This window comes from Pinus tabuliformis, chromosome 6 (assembly GCF_031772625.1).
Source record: "Pinus tabuliformis cultivar Carrire ecotype Pingquan chromosome 6, CPIR1, whole genome shotgun sequence".
In the NCBI taxonomy this organism is placed as follows: Eukaryota; Viridiplantae; Streptophyta; class Pinopsida; order Pinales; family Pinaceae; genus Pinus; species Pinus tabuliformis.
In genome coordinates this window covers 1816616761-1816632939 of record NC_142292.1, presented here as the reverse complement: position 1 = coordinate 1816632939, position 16179 = coordinate 1816616761, and positions in this window count along the sequence as shown.

The following is a 16179-nucleotide window of genomic DNA, read 5'->3' as shown; positions in this document are numbered from 1 at the left end:
AAAGAGATCAAGACCCCTCAATTGATCAGTCTTCTTATGCTCAGGTTTAATTCTATTTCATCAACCGATTACAAGTATTTCAAATCTAGTTCATCTTAAGATATCCAACATTCACAAGTGTCTAGCCAAATGATCTCCTTTCCTTTTTATAGGCAAGCCCTTACGCAAACCATGGACCAAAACCATAGAAAGCCAATACAAGGGACCCAAAACCGAGGTTCAATATTTTAGATGCTATACCACAGACCAAAAACATAGGATCAAACATGTCAGACTAAATACCATGGATCAATCATAAAAATTCCCACGTGTGTGTGCTTTTCTGCATTGGAGTGAGTGAATTTTACGACCGCACCTTTTATTCAGAGAACCTACGGGTATGCCCGCACTTCTTGTTTGGGGCACCTGCGGGTCCACAGCTTTTATTAGGTTCACCTGCGGGTATCTCATTTTCTATTATTTTGAGAGCCTGAACAAAGATTTGCCACTTGAGTGAGTTGCCATCAAGGACAACACCTGTTCCATAGCGCCAAACCTGAGTCATAATGCAACCAATATCATCTCCATGTCATCATATGGTCCTACATATCATCATGTGGTCTCCAGCCATGTCATTATGTATAGTCATCTAAGTCATCAACTTATTAAATATTTAGGTTAATGCTTCTTCACATGAGAAAGGACATAATAATGGTTTTAGGGCCTCTTCATCAAGAGCAAGGATATCATATTCCCACAACAAGGATAGTTTTAGGGCTTTTATTTTGGACACATAATTTACACTCAAAGACTAGATTACTATGCACATCAATCTTCATGTTTTAGAGCATCATGGGCATCTTAGGCTAGACTTCTTCATTAGTGTCTTGACATGTTCATAATGTAAGAGCAACCCCACAACTTAGGGATTGCATGAGCTTATTTTATATCACAAGAATATTTCCCATATCCAATAATGCTATATTAATATCAATGACAACCTTGAATAACAATATCCCCCTTTGTCATTGATGGAAATATTATTTCCCTTCCAACATTTTCTCCCCCGTTGACATCAATGGAAAATAGGGTGCCCAAGTACTCCCCCTATCAAGATGCTTCTTGATATGCTACTCCCATTGTATTTTCTTCAATGATACTTCTTTGTAATAGATATGTTGCTCCCCCTGTCAAGGTTCTCTTCCATTTGGAAAAGTGGTCCATGATAGATGTGTTTTCATTTCTTCATGTAATGAGCCAACTCCTCTTGTCATCATAAAATCCTCTAGCTTAAGAAAGATTGTTTGCTTTGTGATCATATTGAAGACATCTTGAAAAATGGTCCATTGGATGAGTAAAGGATTATGTTATTCAATGGAGTTACTCTAGAGAGATGATCTATCAATATTTTCCATGTGTGACTCATCAAGGGTTTCATAGGGCTCTTCACAGATAACTTCTACAAGAATATTCACAACCTCCCCCTAACAATATGCATCATCTCATTTTTCAAATAATTTCATCATCAAAATTTGGAATATCATATATGCTAAAGATGTACTCATTAGATCAACACCATGAGTTGATGTCTTGAGTGGTCAGGCAGATTTATGATCCAATTTACTTTCTTTACCAAAATTTTGTGACCTTATTCTCTTGCTTGGTATTCATGTTTTTAGCTTGGTTAGGAACCAAGTCAAGTTACAATCATGAGCCATATGTCCAATGTTATGACATATGAAGCATTTAGCTCTATACATAAATCAAGAAGAATAATTTCCTCTTGCAAAGTTTCTTCTGGGAAATGGATGGGGACCATTATAGCCGTCCTAGTGGTATGCCCTACAATTTTTTTCGATATGCCAAAAATTTGTACAAAAATAACAATAACCAAAAAATATACTTTGGTACCTGGAGGATGGAGATTTCATTGATGAACTTCTAAGGTGATTCTATCTTGGGATCCTTTGATCAAATTTCTTACCTCCTCCATTCTTGACACCATCTACATATCTTCTCAAAGTATGGTTTCTTAAAATTCCATCTTGACTCTTTTCCTTGCCTTCGTTGGAATTGGGGGAATCAATATTTGTTCCAATATTATCCACATCCTTGTTATTTGAAGCATTAGGGTTTTCATCATTACTATTTTAGGGTTCAACTGCATAACCAAGACTTGATTTATCAAGAGGAGATCTTTGATGACTTAAGATGTCATCTAGGGTTTGAGAGCTCTTCAGACTCTTTCTTAGATGATCAAGTTATTTATTTAGGAGATAAATATATTCTTTCCTCATCTTTCATTATTCATCATTCTTTGCTAGATGGTTCTCCATTTCTTCCTTCATCTTGGTTGCTTCACATGATTGGGACTTAAGTGAGGCAATTTCCAATTTTAATTTGGTGATGTCTTCATCCTTTTCTTCTAGTTGGCATGTCATGGCATCGACTTGTCCTTGTGCTTGCTTCTTTTCTTCTTCTAGATGACATTTAAGGGAGGAGACCCCTTCCTTGTATTGACCAATTTTCACTTCAAGTTTGTTCAAGTCCTTGTATCTTTGTTCTAGGTAGCTTGACAAAGTGTCTTCCTTTTTCTTTTCTTTATCTAGTTGATTTGTCATGAATATGACTTCCTTATGATGCCTTTTCTTGTTTTGATGAAAATATTCCTTTAGCTTCGTGAGCTCCTTATCTCTTTCTTATACATGAAGCTTAAATAAGTCAACTTCCTTCCTTGTCTTGTCAAGGTTATGGCCACCATTAACTGCTTCTTAAGCTCTTAATTTTAATTTTTCAAAATTTTATCTCTTCTAGGGAAGCTACACATTTTTCCATGATATATTCTTCCAAGTCTTCTTTATTTTCTTCATCTTGTAGGTCTTCGTTGGCCTTAACGTCTTCATTCATGTTTTCAAGTTTCTTAATGGGTTCTAGATTTATTTCTTGATTTCCATCATCTTCTTAAATAGAAGTCATGCTCAATGCTCCTTTTGAGTGAAGATCTTGATGTTTATCCCACATACCTTTTCTTCATGAACATTTATCCATTTTGGCCTTTATAGAATCTGGTAGCCCATTCAAGATTGCATTTATTTCTCTTACATTATACTACTTGGATTCCCCTTCCATCATGCTTTCAATAATCACTGATTCACATACTTCAATGCCTTGATCTATTAAGAAATTCCTCATTCTCATCTTCCATATATCAAAGTCTTCATTGAAAAATGGAACTTTCCCAATTTGATTGTCTTCAATTTTCACGGATGAGGAAGAGACATCTTTAGAAGGATTAGAGGATTTCTTCCTTGGATTTTCCATTTGTGTTATAAGGATTAACCTTCAAGATGTTAGGATTTGAGTGAGGGTATTGGCTCTAATACCAATTGTTGGAAATACTAAGAGGGGGGGCAAATCAATATTTATTTTCAATTGTTATTTTTTACCAGTTAAATCACTTATAATTAGAACACAAAATGAAAAATAAGAACAAATACTTTTATTAGCTTCTTATATATAATAAATCCAATCCAATATTGTGTAGGGCTCCAACCCTAGATGAAGACCAAAATCTTCAATTTCCCAAGCTCCAACCTGCATTATGCCAAGCACTGACTTGGACTTCCCAAGGCACCAACCTTTTCACTTTGAGGCACCAACCTCTATGTATCCAACCCTATCTCTTGTATAGGTCCCAACTTGGTCTTCTTAAGGAATCCAATCCTCTAGGGATCCAACCCACAACTTCAATTCGTTAAGATAAGTTTAGTAATTATTCACAGCTCCCAATGTCTTGTTCAACAAGCCCTATCTAACTTCAAAAATTACTCATCCAAATCACTTCACTAATGACAACCTTGTCTTCTTAGAAGGTGTCTCCACACTTCTTCATGGTTCCCAAATATAGATCTTCAAGGTTACTCCATGAGGGCTTCAGCAAATCATCATGTCTCCAAGTGTTCCTTCAAATCGTTAGTTCCAAGGTATGTCTTCATAAAGCTTCAAATTCTCTTCTAAACTCTTTTCAAGGATGCTTCAAGGTCTTCAATAAGGTTCCCAAAGACTTCTTCAAATTTTATTTAATATGTTGCACCAAACCTGCTCCTGAAAATTATCCAAGGATTTTCATGATCTTCAAGGCTCCAAAATAGTATTTTAAGATTTTTCTCTCACAGACAAGATCTATCCACTTCAAGTCTAGTATGCTCCTTCAAAATGCTCACAATTTTCTCCAAGATATATTTTGGCACATGCTTCTTCAAATGCTTCATTGTCCACTGAATGCATCATTGTCTAAAGTCTTAAAATTCTGACTTCTACAAGCTTCCAACTATTACTTCACACTTTACTATTGATTGTTCCTTATTAGCATTTACACCTCCATAGTTGTATCTCTAATCTTCCAAAGACCCTCCAAAGAAGTATTGGTAAACTCTTGAAGTATCCAGAGATGTGTTATCACTGTGATATTGCCACCGAGGTAAGTCCGAGTTGTTCATAGGATATAAACCACAAGACCGAGCCCTTAAAACTTGACTGCAATTTGTAACCTAGATTTGAGGGCTACTTTCATAACATAGCTCACTAGTCCAAGCTTTATCACCGTCTAGCATCAAGTTTTTCTCACTGTCCAACAACGGGTATTTATTATTGTCCAACACCAAGTTATATAGTCACAAATGTGAAGTGCAAAGGTAGTCTGAGGCACCCAACAGATCTAACTGAGCCTAAAAATTGAGCTTCTGAACCTCTGCAATGCTAGTTGTTCAAAGATCCAGTTTCCATATGTCTTCTACAGATCTGATTTCTGATCTCCATAATAGATATCCCCAAACAATTTAAAAACATAGGGCCAATATGAATTGGAGACTGGGGATTCTTTTCATTGTTGGAATATGTAAGCAATAAGAAATATGTCTGGGTTGTTCTAAAACATATGTATGATAGAAGGAACTCTAAATTTTATGTTTTCAGTAGTCTTGATATGGTTTGGAAAAGTGTTGATATTTGATTTGGTTGAACTTCACCCCCTAAGAATGGAGTGTTTTATAAAAGTAAATTGTTTAGCTCTATCTCGACAAGGAGTATGAAGATTGTTCTCGATATGGGTATACAATCCACTGGTTTGATGTATTAAAAAATGAATGGGACTTTTCAGTTGTTCCAATCATTAAAATATGGTGTGTGTTGTTAGAAATATACATGAATCAGTTGATATGGCTTGTCAATGATGGCTCCACTTCTGTATCATCAATTAAAGAATTTGATTACTTCCAATTTGGTCAACCGTGGATTGAATGAACAATTGACTACTTTGAGGATGATTGGGGCTTCAAAAGGAAGTTGTTGGAATATATTTCTTAGTTATAAATATCAAATGTCCTGGTTATCTTCCATTTCGAATAGTCCATGGTGTGGTTCTTATGTGAAACTGCAGTGAGGTTCCTTTCATATTGTATGACATGATGTTTGGCCTCTGTTTTCAAACAGATATTGATAATTCAACTAATCAACAGATGTGTAGGTTCTGGTATCCAACATTGGAGTATTGCAATGATTTGATTGAGTATGGAAATGTTTTTGCAATTTCTCCCCATATGGATTATGTTGATGAGATTCTAGCACTAGATATGGATATGGATTGTTAGACTATTAATCTTGCTAGGAGTTCTTATAAATATTTTCATTTTATATACTCTCTATGGTTGTGGAAAATATTTCCATTTTTTTTAAGTTACATACTTTGGGTCCATATGATAATACTTAAAAACTATGCTTGTATGGATCTTCATATGGCTCCCACTATAATTTCAGGAATGTTTGTATGTATCAGAGGTTGGATATTTAATCCCATTGCAATTTTCTAGAAAATATTTGATATTGTTTCCCCTAAAGTTTTCTTAATTACATGTGAATATCTTTTGATGCTATGCATTTGTCTTTGTTTATATGATTATCATTACTATGATTTATGTTATACATGTTATTTGTATTATTTTTTCTCATTGATTCTCAAACAATGTTATATCTTTATGTACATTTTAATATTTCCATTTATATTTTGATAGTATATAGTTCCAAATTTTTAGATATACTTCCATGTCTTCTAATTCATATAGTATTTTGTTCCAATTGTATGGGTTTCCCATTGTGATTCTAATATGAGACATGAAAATTTAACCTTTTTTGTTTAAGACATTTGGAAAAAGTCTTATGCATTTTGGTAAGTATATATGGTTGGAAAAAATACCATATACACTTTTCATGTTTTTATATGATTGCCAAAAAAACCTTGTGCTTTTTTCATTCTTCTGTGTTTTTTTATATTAGATATATGCTATGTTCCATGTTTATGGTTCCATAATAAATATGTTATTATTCATTGTATACATGTCAGCTAAAGGCACAAGAAAGTGTACAAGAAAACAAAATCTGTCACTAGCATCATGTGACAAGTCTAATGAAAGTCGTTATTTATGGTATCAACAAGATAATGAAACAATAAATGAGCACAGGAGAGCTACATGTCATAGAAGAAAGAGTGAAGGAACCCTTAAAAATTATTTTATAATTCCTCATAAGTATCATACTATGGATGATATCATGGAAATAACATTTCCCATTCATAGTTCATTGTCATAATATGCTCGTTGTCAGCATAATTTTGTTGTTCGATGCTCTCCTGAAAATGCTCATAATATTGGGGAAACATCTTGCAATTGAAAACAACATGGCATCAATAATGTGGATCCAAATGACCACCCTAACCCTTTTGTGAGTGCAATTGCATTTTTCAATGAAGGCCAAAAGTTGCAAAACATCCATGGTGGAGGTAATGATGACATTGTATGTGATGATTTGGATGATAGTTTAATTGGACATTTGTTTGATAATTTGGAGCCAGATTCTCGAATGTAGGATCTTCCAATACCACTTCTCAAGGCAATGTTGTCCCACCAACATAATCAATCATTCCTCATCGCATTTCGTGTGGAACAATGGAGGTAATGCAACTATATTTTGAGTTTTGCTGCAATAGTGGTTGTTTTATTACATTCTTCCCTTGGAATAGGATACAACTCCTTTTAATAGAGGTCTATATATTAATTCCCGAAGTATTCAATCTACTAATCTAACAAGTGAAGATGAAGCATGTCATAACCTTTTTATGCATTCTCCTCGATGATCTAATTGCCAAACTAATGTACATGATTAATGTATTTGATTTTTTTTTTTTTCATTTTTTCAATTTCTAGTTGGTTGGTGATTAAATTTTATGTCATATTTTATTTTCTTAGAACATGACACAACTCATTTCAATAGAGGCATAAAAATTAACTTCATTGATGTTCCATCTACTCATGTTAGAAGTGAAGAGGAACCATCTCATAATGTTCATCCACATCACCAAACAAATGTAAATGTCGAGTGAATTTTATGTTTTCCTCATGTTTTCATTTAAAGTTAGTTGGACATTGTATTTTATAACCTTTTATGGAAAAAGCATGATTTCATTTGATCAGGTTGGAGAAATGGAATCCAAAACATTGAATTGTAAAACTAATGTAAATGTTCAATGTATTTGATTTGTTTTCCATTTTTGAATCTTTATTGGCTGGAGATTTATTTTTATAATGTATTTTAGTTTTTTGAAATAGGAAGCAACTCATTTGAATAGAGGCATAGAATCTAACTCCCCAATTCTTCCATCGACTGATGTTAGAAGCAAAGAGCAACCACCTCATAACCTTCATCCACATCACCAAACAATGTAAATTTTGAATGCATTTGATTATTTTTTAATTTTTATTTTTGTAATCTTGGTAGGACTACATCTTCATCATGTCCAAATTCTAATGCCGATAGGGGAATAACATAAGATTTGAACCCAAGGCTTCTGATTCAATGAGAATTCATCTCCATGACCATTGCCAATTGAGCTACCCCAAGCAGATGCTTCCTTTTTCATTTTTTCATTTATAATTAGTTGGAAAATAAATTTTAAAATTTTTTATGACAAAGACACCTTTACATCCTCTTAGGTTCAAGAAATGTAAACCATGAATTTGGAAAGGCCCTGTCATAGATCCATTGGACATGCTTCAAATTTGGGAAGGGAATCTCCTGTTGTTGAAGATGAAGTACATTTTAGAAGAAATTTTATTCTTGCAAATGGTTTTCAGCATGTTCTGGCTGATAGATATCATATTAATTTTGATGAAAACATGATTATATTGCAATTACTATTTTTAGCAAAGATAGACAACTTGTTAGTTGTCCAAATGTGCCAAAAGAATCAAATCCTAGAATCTAGGTTTTGAGAGACTTTGAAGGACTAGTTTGCGGACGATGTAAGAGTGAAAGAGGTAACCATCATTTTTATTGATATAATAACAAGGATATGGGTGAGAAACCTCATATTTTCAGAGTTCTTTCTCAAGTTGAAGAAATTCTAGTAGCACATGTGAATCCTATTTTTCAAGTGACACATGCTCGAGGTGGGAAATATAAGTATAATAGCCATACAATTAGCTTTCCTCAAGATATTTATTGTTATGAAACCAGATCACAAAATAGAAGAAGAGATAGGTAAATGACTTCAAAATCAACCTATTCGAGGGGGAAACATCCTTTACATTGCACAAATGAACAATTGTTGGATGATTCAAATGACAAAACCTCCTTTATATATATAGGAGTCTAAGGGGTCACAATATAATAAAATATGACAAAACAATAATAATACAAGGGCATAACTATAACAACAGTGAGCTTCTATGGGGCACAATAATAGCAATGTGAGGACAACTGGGGCAAAACAGTAAAAATAAGGTGCTACAATGACAATAGTAATGGGGGAATTACTAGTATTATAGCGACCTAACATGCCCCTCTACTTCAAAAAAGTGTTGTCCTCAACGCTTGAGTAGTTTTGGATGCTTTTGTATAAAATTCTCATCCTCCCATGTGGAATATTCAGTGGTTAATTTATTCTGCTTGATGAGATACTCTGAAATTGATCCATTTCGTAGTTATTGAGTTCTTTTTTCTATGAAAGCTTCAGGTTCCAATATGATTTTTCCTTCCTCATCAATTTGTAGAAATATTGTTTGAATTGGGAGGTTGTCACCTATAACCTTCTTTAAGCATGAAATATGGAAAACTGGGTGCACTTGGGAAGATGCATGAAGCTCCAATTTGTATTCCATAGTACCAATCTTTTGCAACACCTTGTACACACCATAATACTTTGGTGATAATTTATTATCCTTCTTCACTTTCTTGAGGGATATTTTATTGTATGGTTGTAGTCATAGAAATACCCAGTCGCCTACATCAAAACCTATTTCACTGCGATGTTGATATGCGTGTTGTTTCATTCTATTCTACGCCAAAGTGAGGTTATCCTTTAAGAGTTGGGGAACCTATTGTTGATCTAACCACCCTGTTTAGCTAGGGGATCTAGTCGTGGAAAGAATTTAACACAACCCAACACTCATCCTTTCTTGAGAGTGCATCCGCAATAACATTTTTCTACCCTCTCTTGTAGATCATTTCAAATTCATAACCCAACATCTTTGTGACCCATTTTTTCTTCTCTTCTGAAGATAATATTTCTTCTAAAAAGTATTTAAGACTATCATGATCTGTTTTTACCTTGAAGTGTCTTCCCATTAGGTAAGGTCGCCCTTTCTTAAGTGTATGTAGTATTTCCAACATTTCCTTCTCATAAATAGCTTTGTGTAAATAGTTTCCTTTTATTGGACAAATTTCAAAAGAAATGGGTCTTCCTTCTTGGATTAAAACAACACCAATTCCATTTCTTAAGGCATCACATTCCATAGTAAATCTTTTTGTGAAGTTTGGCATAGCTATGACCGGTGCTTGGCACATCATCTATTTAAGATATTTAAAGGACTTTGTTGCTTCTGGAGTCCAAGAAAATGTGTCTTTCTTCAGTAATGTTGTCAGAGGTGCTGCTAATTTCCCATACTTCTTAACAAACTTGTGATAATACCCTGTCAACTTGAGAAATCCTCACAGATTCTTTATGGATGTGGGGATTTTCCATCCCTTAATGGCTTTAATTTTTCTATAGTCTACCTTAGCACCTTCATGAAATACACAATGACCTAGATATTCCACCTCCTATACTCCAAAGAAACATTTGGAGGTTTTTGCATATAATTGTTTCTCCTCCAATAGTTTGAGCACCTTGTCCACATGTTGAACATGATCATTCCAAGACTTCCTATAGATTAGTATATCATAAAAAAAAGATTAACACAAATTTTCTAAGGAAGGGTTTGAAAATGGAATTCATCAAACCTTGAAATGTAGAAGGTGCATTGGTAAGGCCAAAATGCATGACCAAAAATTCATAATGACTGTCATGAGTTCTAAATACTATTTTTAGAATGTCTTCACTCTTCATTCTAATTTGATGATATCCTGAACAAAGATCCAACTTGGTGAAGTAAATTTCCCCTTGTAATTTATCCAATAATTCATCAATGACAGGAATGGCAAATTTATCTTTAATAGTGAGCTTGTTGAGATCCCTATAATCTGGACATATGCGCCATGATCCATCCTTCTTGTGCAACAATAATACTGGAGCAGAGAGAGAACTTTGACTAGGTTTAATTATACCAGCCTCTAGCATATTCGTAGCCATACAGTCAATTTCACTCTTTTGGGGATACAAATTTTTGTAAGGCCTCATTTTTGGAGGAACACTTCCTGGAATCAAATGAATAGAATGATCATGATCAATAATATGTGGGAGGCCTTTGGGAGTCTCAAACACCTTCGAATGATCATCCAAGACTTTTTGGAGATCTAGAGAAGTAGATGATTTCAATGTGGGAAGTTCTAGTGAACATAATTTTGCAATTACACCCCGTTGTTCTTTCTTTGGAAGCTTTGTCATGCTGTTAGAGCTTATTATCTCTGCCAGTTTCCCTAGGATACCACTTAATTCAATTTCCTTCCCTTCCCAACAAAATTTCATGAAACGTTCTTGAAAATTAAAAGCTGTCATACCCAAATATTGCAGCCATTGGACTCCTAGTACAACATCAACACCACCCATTATAATATAAAGCATAGGACTACTAAATACATATTCTCCCATGGATAGCTTGATATTATGGCACTTTCCAGAGAAATTTACGGTTCCTCCATTTGCAACCATCACTTGACACTCTGGTGCTGGACATAGGAATCAATTCAATTCCTTGGCTATCTTACAATGAATAAAATTATGGGTACTAACTGAATCAATCAACATTATTACCTTTTTCTTCTTGATATGTCCTTATATATTGAGAGTTTGAGAAGTAGTAATTCCTACCAATGCATTACAAGATATGGTTGGATTAATTTCTTCTTACTCTAGGGCTGATTTCTGATGTAAATCCTCTTCCTTTGATGTTTCTTGTTCCTTTTATTCCCCATCTTCATAGTCTATGTAAAATAAATTCTTCCCAACATATTTATGACCTTTAGTGTATTTTTTATCAGAATTGTAACAAAGCCCCTTTGCTCTTTTTTCTTCCAATTGTTGTGGTTTCAACCTTGTAGGTTGTGGAAGGATAGGGGTAGCAATGCTTCCATATCTATCATTGTGAGTGGTAGGCTTCCTTGTTGCCATAATTTTTCTTTCAATTTTTCTTGCCAACTTGAATGCCTTCTCCAATGAATCAGGTTCCTAAAGGTCAACCTCATGTTGGATGTTATCCTTTAAAGTCCCTATGAACACATCAATCCTATGCTCCTCTGGAATATTATTACCCTTATATTCAATTTTTGTAATTCCTGAATGTGCTCCACCATTGAACACTTTTGTTTGAGATTTATCAATTAGATAAATAAGGTGTTTCTCTTTGTATCCTCATAATGTGCTATCATTTCGTCCGTAAAAATTGACCAAGTGACAATTTGTCTATGAAAGCAAAGCCATCGATACCATACAAACTAATTGGGTTCCAAATATAAAGTTGTAATGTGTACATTTTGTGTGTTTTGAGCATTATGAAGATTGCAATATTGTTCCATTTGTAGTATCCATGTTACGGGATCCTCGCCATCAAACTTCCTCATATCGATCTTTGGAACATGGTGGGTCTTTATTCCAAAGTTAGGGTCTATGAAATCATGATTAACATTTCTCTTGTTCTCATCATGAGTTTCGCCTACTACCTTTTCGCCATTAGGAAGCCTTTCGTGTAGCAATTTTGTGAAACCTTCCTTCAAACCTTCCACATCCTTCTTCAAATCTTCAATGTTGTCCTTCTTCGAATCATGATTAACATTTATTTTGTTCCCATTATGAGTTTTCTCTACTACCTTTTCGTCATTAGGAAGCCTTTTCTTGTAGAAAATTTGTCAAACCTTCCTTCCAACAATCCATGTCTTTCTTCCAATCTTCAATGTTGTCTTTCAAACCATCCATCTTAGCTTCTGTTACTTTTTGTGAGAAAGAAATTTGTTGTACTTGGTCTCATAATTTTGATATATCATGTTGCTTGTCTTTCTCTTCTTCATGCGTCATAGTAGAGAGTTTGGGTTGCTTACTAGGTGTTGCCATTTTCTTTCTTTGGGGCATCAACTAATGATAATTTTCTTCACTATTCTATTTTAATCACTTCAAACTAAGTTTTCAAACAAGACTTATGCAAATTTTTAAAAACACTACACACCTTGTTTTTTTTTTTGTAGAAGCTTCATATTGAGTCTGATTTATCTCTAAAATTTAGATCTCCAAGGTCTGAAATTGTGAACTTTGGTAGCCCTTTGCATCCTCTTTCCAATGCCACCATTCTGATCGTAATTGGACTCTCCAAGAAATATTTATGCCCAATCTCCCAATATGACCTGATTATACATTTTTTTAGTAGGGTGAACTTCTATGAAGTGCCACCTGTCATTGTTTCAACCTTCAGACCTAAAAAGGACGCATAGAAAACTACAACCCATCATCTTTCTGTAACGTTTTACAAAATTTCAATCTAAAAATCAGAGAGAAAGTTATGATGATTTTCCTAAGGTCACCTATTTGGGATGTAATTCGGGATCCTGCAAAAACCATAACTTCCTTGGATCATATCTACGAAAATCTGGTGAGACAAGCTCTAAAATTAGGTACCAAGGGTTATCAAGATTTTAGCTCAAATGGGTTTTTGTTTTAGCTTCTAAAACGTTCTCTAAAACAGGTTATAGAGACAATTCCAAGATGTCCTGTTTGGAGCAGTGGAACCCTAAAATCCAAAGCTCTCATATCAAATGTTATGAAACTAGCTCACAAAGTAGAAGGAAATATAGGTAAAGGACTTAAAAATCAGCCTCTTCGAGGGGAAAACCTCCATTACATTACACAAATGAACAATTATCGGATGATTCAAACGAAAAATCCTCCTTTCTATATATAGGAGTCTAAGGGATCACAACATAATCAAAGTTGACATAAAAATAATAATATAAGGGTACAACAATAACAATAGCAGGCTTCTATGGGGCACAAAAGTAACAATGTGGGGACAACTGTGGCGTAAAAATAACAAGAAGGGGCTACAATGACAATAGTAATGGGGGAATTACTAGTATTATAGGGACCTAACATTTCTACATTTGTACAAAGTCTTCTTCAACATGTTGAAGATATTGACTTTCTAATTGTGAGGAGACATGCCTCTCAAGCTAAATATTATGAATGTTATGTCAAAATATTTCAAATGATGGCTGCATTGCTTTTCAAAATCCAACATGATCAATATTATCAAGATGTTGTAATTGACTATGATTCAGTGAATGCTCTACCTGAAAGTTCAATAGATGCCTCCTCCAGGCTTAAATCTGTTGATTTTTATAATGAATAATTTGATATCAATGCAACTAATAATGAAGGGTTTCCTTCTGAGTGTGTTTCCTCTCATCCTTCTTCTCTTGTTGCTATCCTACCAAATGAACAAACATAAGTGGAAGGAATAAGAGAATTTCTTGATAATGTTGATCCTTCACATGTTTAAAACATGGATTGGCCCAATATTGGAACCTCTCCAATGAATGAATATAATACATAAGGTTATTATATATTGAATTCCAAACATTGTTCCCCACTTGTGAGCCTGATTGGTTTGAACCTCGTATTTGTAGTGTTGAACTTCATGAGTACGCATTGCATCTTCTTAGATACTATTATTAGAGGTTCTGAATTGATCCTCATTTTTGATATTACCTATTGAACATGATAATGCGGCATCGGAGCCAAGCAACTAATGTAATTTTTGTAAAGAAACATTTACATGATAACTCACCTACAACAGTTGAAGAGTTGCCTCACCAAATTTATGATTTACCAGAGAATAAGTTAGCTGAGCATATTATGTAGTTTGGTTCTTCTATGAGAGGTACAAGGGCGTAATGGACTAAGGGTCGAGCTAAATTGACTGACATGATTACTCAGTTGGGATGTCCATATTTATATTTTACTTTGAGTGAAGCTAACACAAAGTGGCAAAAGTTGCATAACCTCATGCCCATACATTCACATTCTCATTCTTTAAATGAGCATCGTATGAAAATTGAGAATGTTATCCAGTACCCTCATATTTTTGCCACATTTATGCACCATAGATTCAATATTTTTTGAGAGGAAGTGGTGAGCATCAGTATTGTAGCAATAATGTTGCAACTCCTGGGCTGCCTACTTTACTCTTATCAACTTGGTAGTTCGTAACAAACTTGGAAGCATCGATGTTATATGCACAAATACTAGTTCATACTGTAGGTTGTCACTTGGTCAACCGACGCAAGATCAATAGGAGATCAAGCCAACTTCTATGGATTCCAGAAGAAGCTCTATATGTGATGAAAGGAGAGAAATATTACTCTACAGATGACACTCTAATGACAAAGAGGAGCAAGACTAACATGTAAAGCAAACCTAGTAAATCCTAATTAACCAACTAATTCTACTTTTGCAGAAAGCACTATGAAAACCCTGAAAGGAATGCAATTACCTACTCAAGGAAGTAAAAAACATCTAACTATGCTATTTCTAGAAGTAAATAAGCAAAAAACATATTTTTGGATTTTTATGTGAAATTGACATGCATGTAATTTATTGTGTGTGAGTGTGGCAGCGAATAGGTGGCGTTGGAGGGTGGATTTGGTACTTGAGAGGATGTAGGATGGTGTGGATGGGTCCTAGGGGGTCTTAGGTGGCCTTCTGGAGGCTTTTCCCACACTCGGCCTTCAAAATAAAGCCTACAGTAAAATCTACAGGAGGACACAGGAAATCTACAAGAGGAAAAACATCGTTCTACAGGAGGCCTACAAGAGGAGGCCGAGAGTAGTTTTCACTGTTTTGAGCGTGAAAGAGTGGGTGAAAAATATGGATGAAGTTTGGAATGGGGTGTTAGGGTGCCTATGGTCTACCATGAACCACCAAGAGAGAGAAAGATGGTCAGATTGCTCAAGGAGAGAGGAAGAAGTTATAGGAAAAATGTAGGAAACTAAGGCAGAATTGAGGTGAGGTTTAGGCAACCTGTAGGGCATGAATTAGATGGAGGATGTGATGGCTAATGGGCTAGCCTACTGCTAGAGGATATCTACTTGCAAAGAAACTGACAGTCAACCAATAAGATCAAACAAGCAATGAAATGAGTGCATCTGGAAAAACAAAGTTTTGCATCAAACTAGTTTGAACTATGATTTATGAAAGGAAATGCTGAGAAATGATGCAATAAAAGAAAGCATCAAAGAAGAATATTGCAAATAAATAAGTGATTATGATGAAAAAGATCTGAAGCAAAAAAAACTGGACTATTAACCTACTAAAAAGCTGCAAACACTAGAAGTCCTATGAATGAGGAAAATCTATTTTTTTGGGGCACCAAGAGGGTATTTGCCTCAAATCATGGCCCCAGAGGGAGGAAGAGGGGGCATGGAACTCTTGCTAGCCTTTTGAATCTTCTATTTATCACTACTTAACCTGTTATAGAAAGCACAAATGGAAGAAAACTACTGAATCATCAAAAGCAATCTATTCTTAACCATAAAAGAAATACATCTAACAGCAACCTAATCTACAAACTGAAATAAAACATACAAATACAAGTAAATAGGAGCTTGGTTGCTTGGATTGGACCCTAGCCCAAGAGATTTAGCCCTCTGAGGTAACTTAGTGCTAAGTCA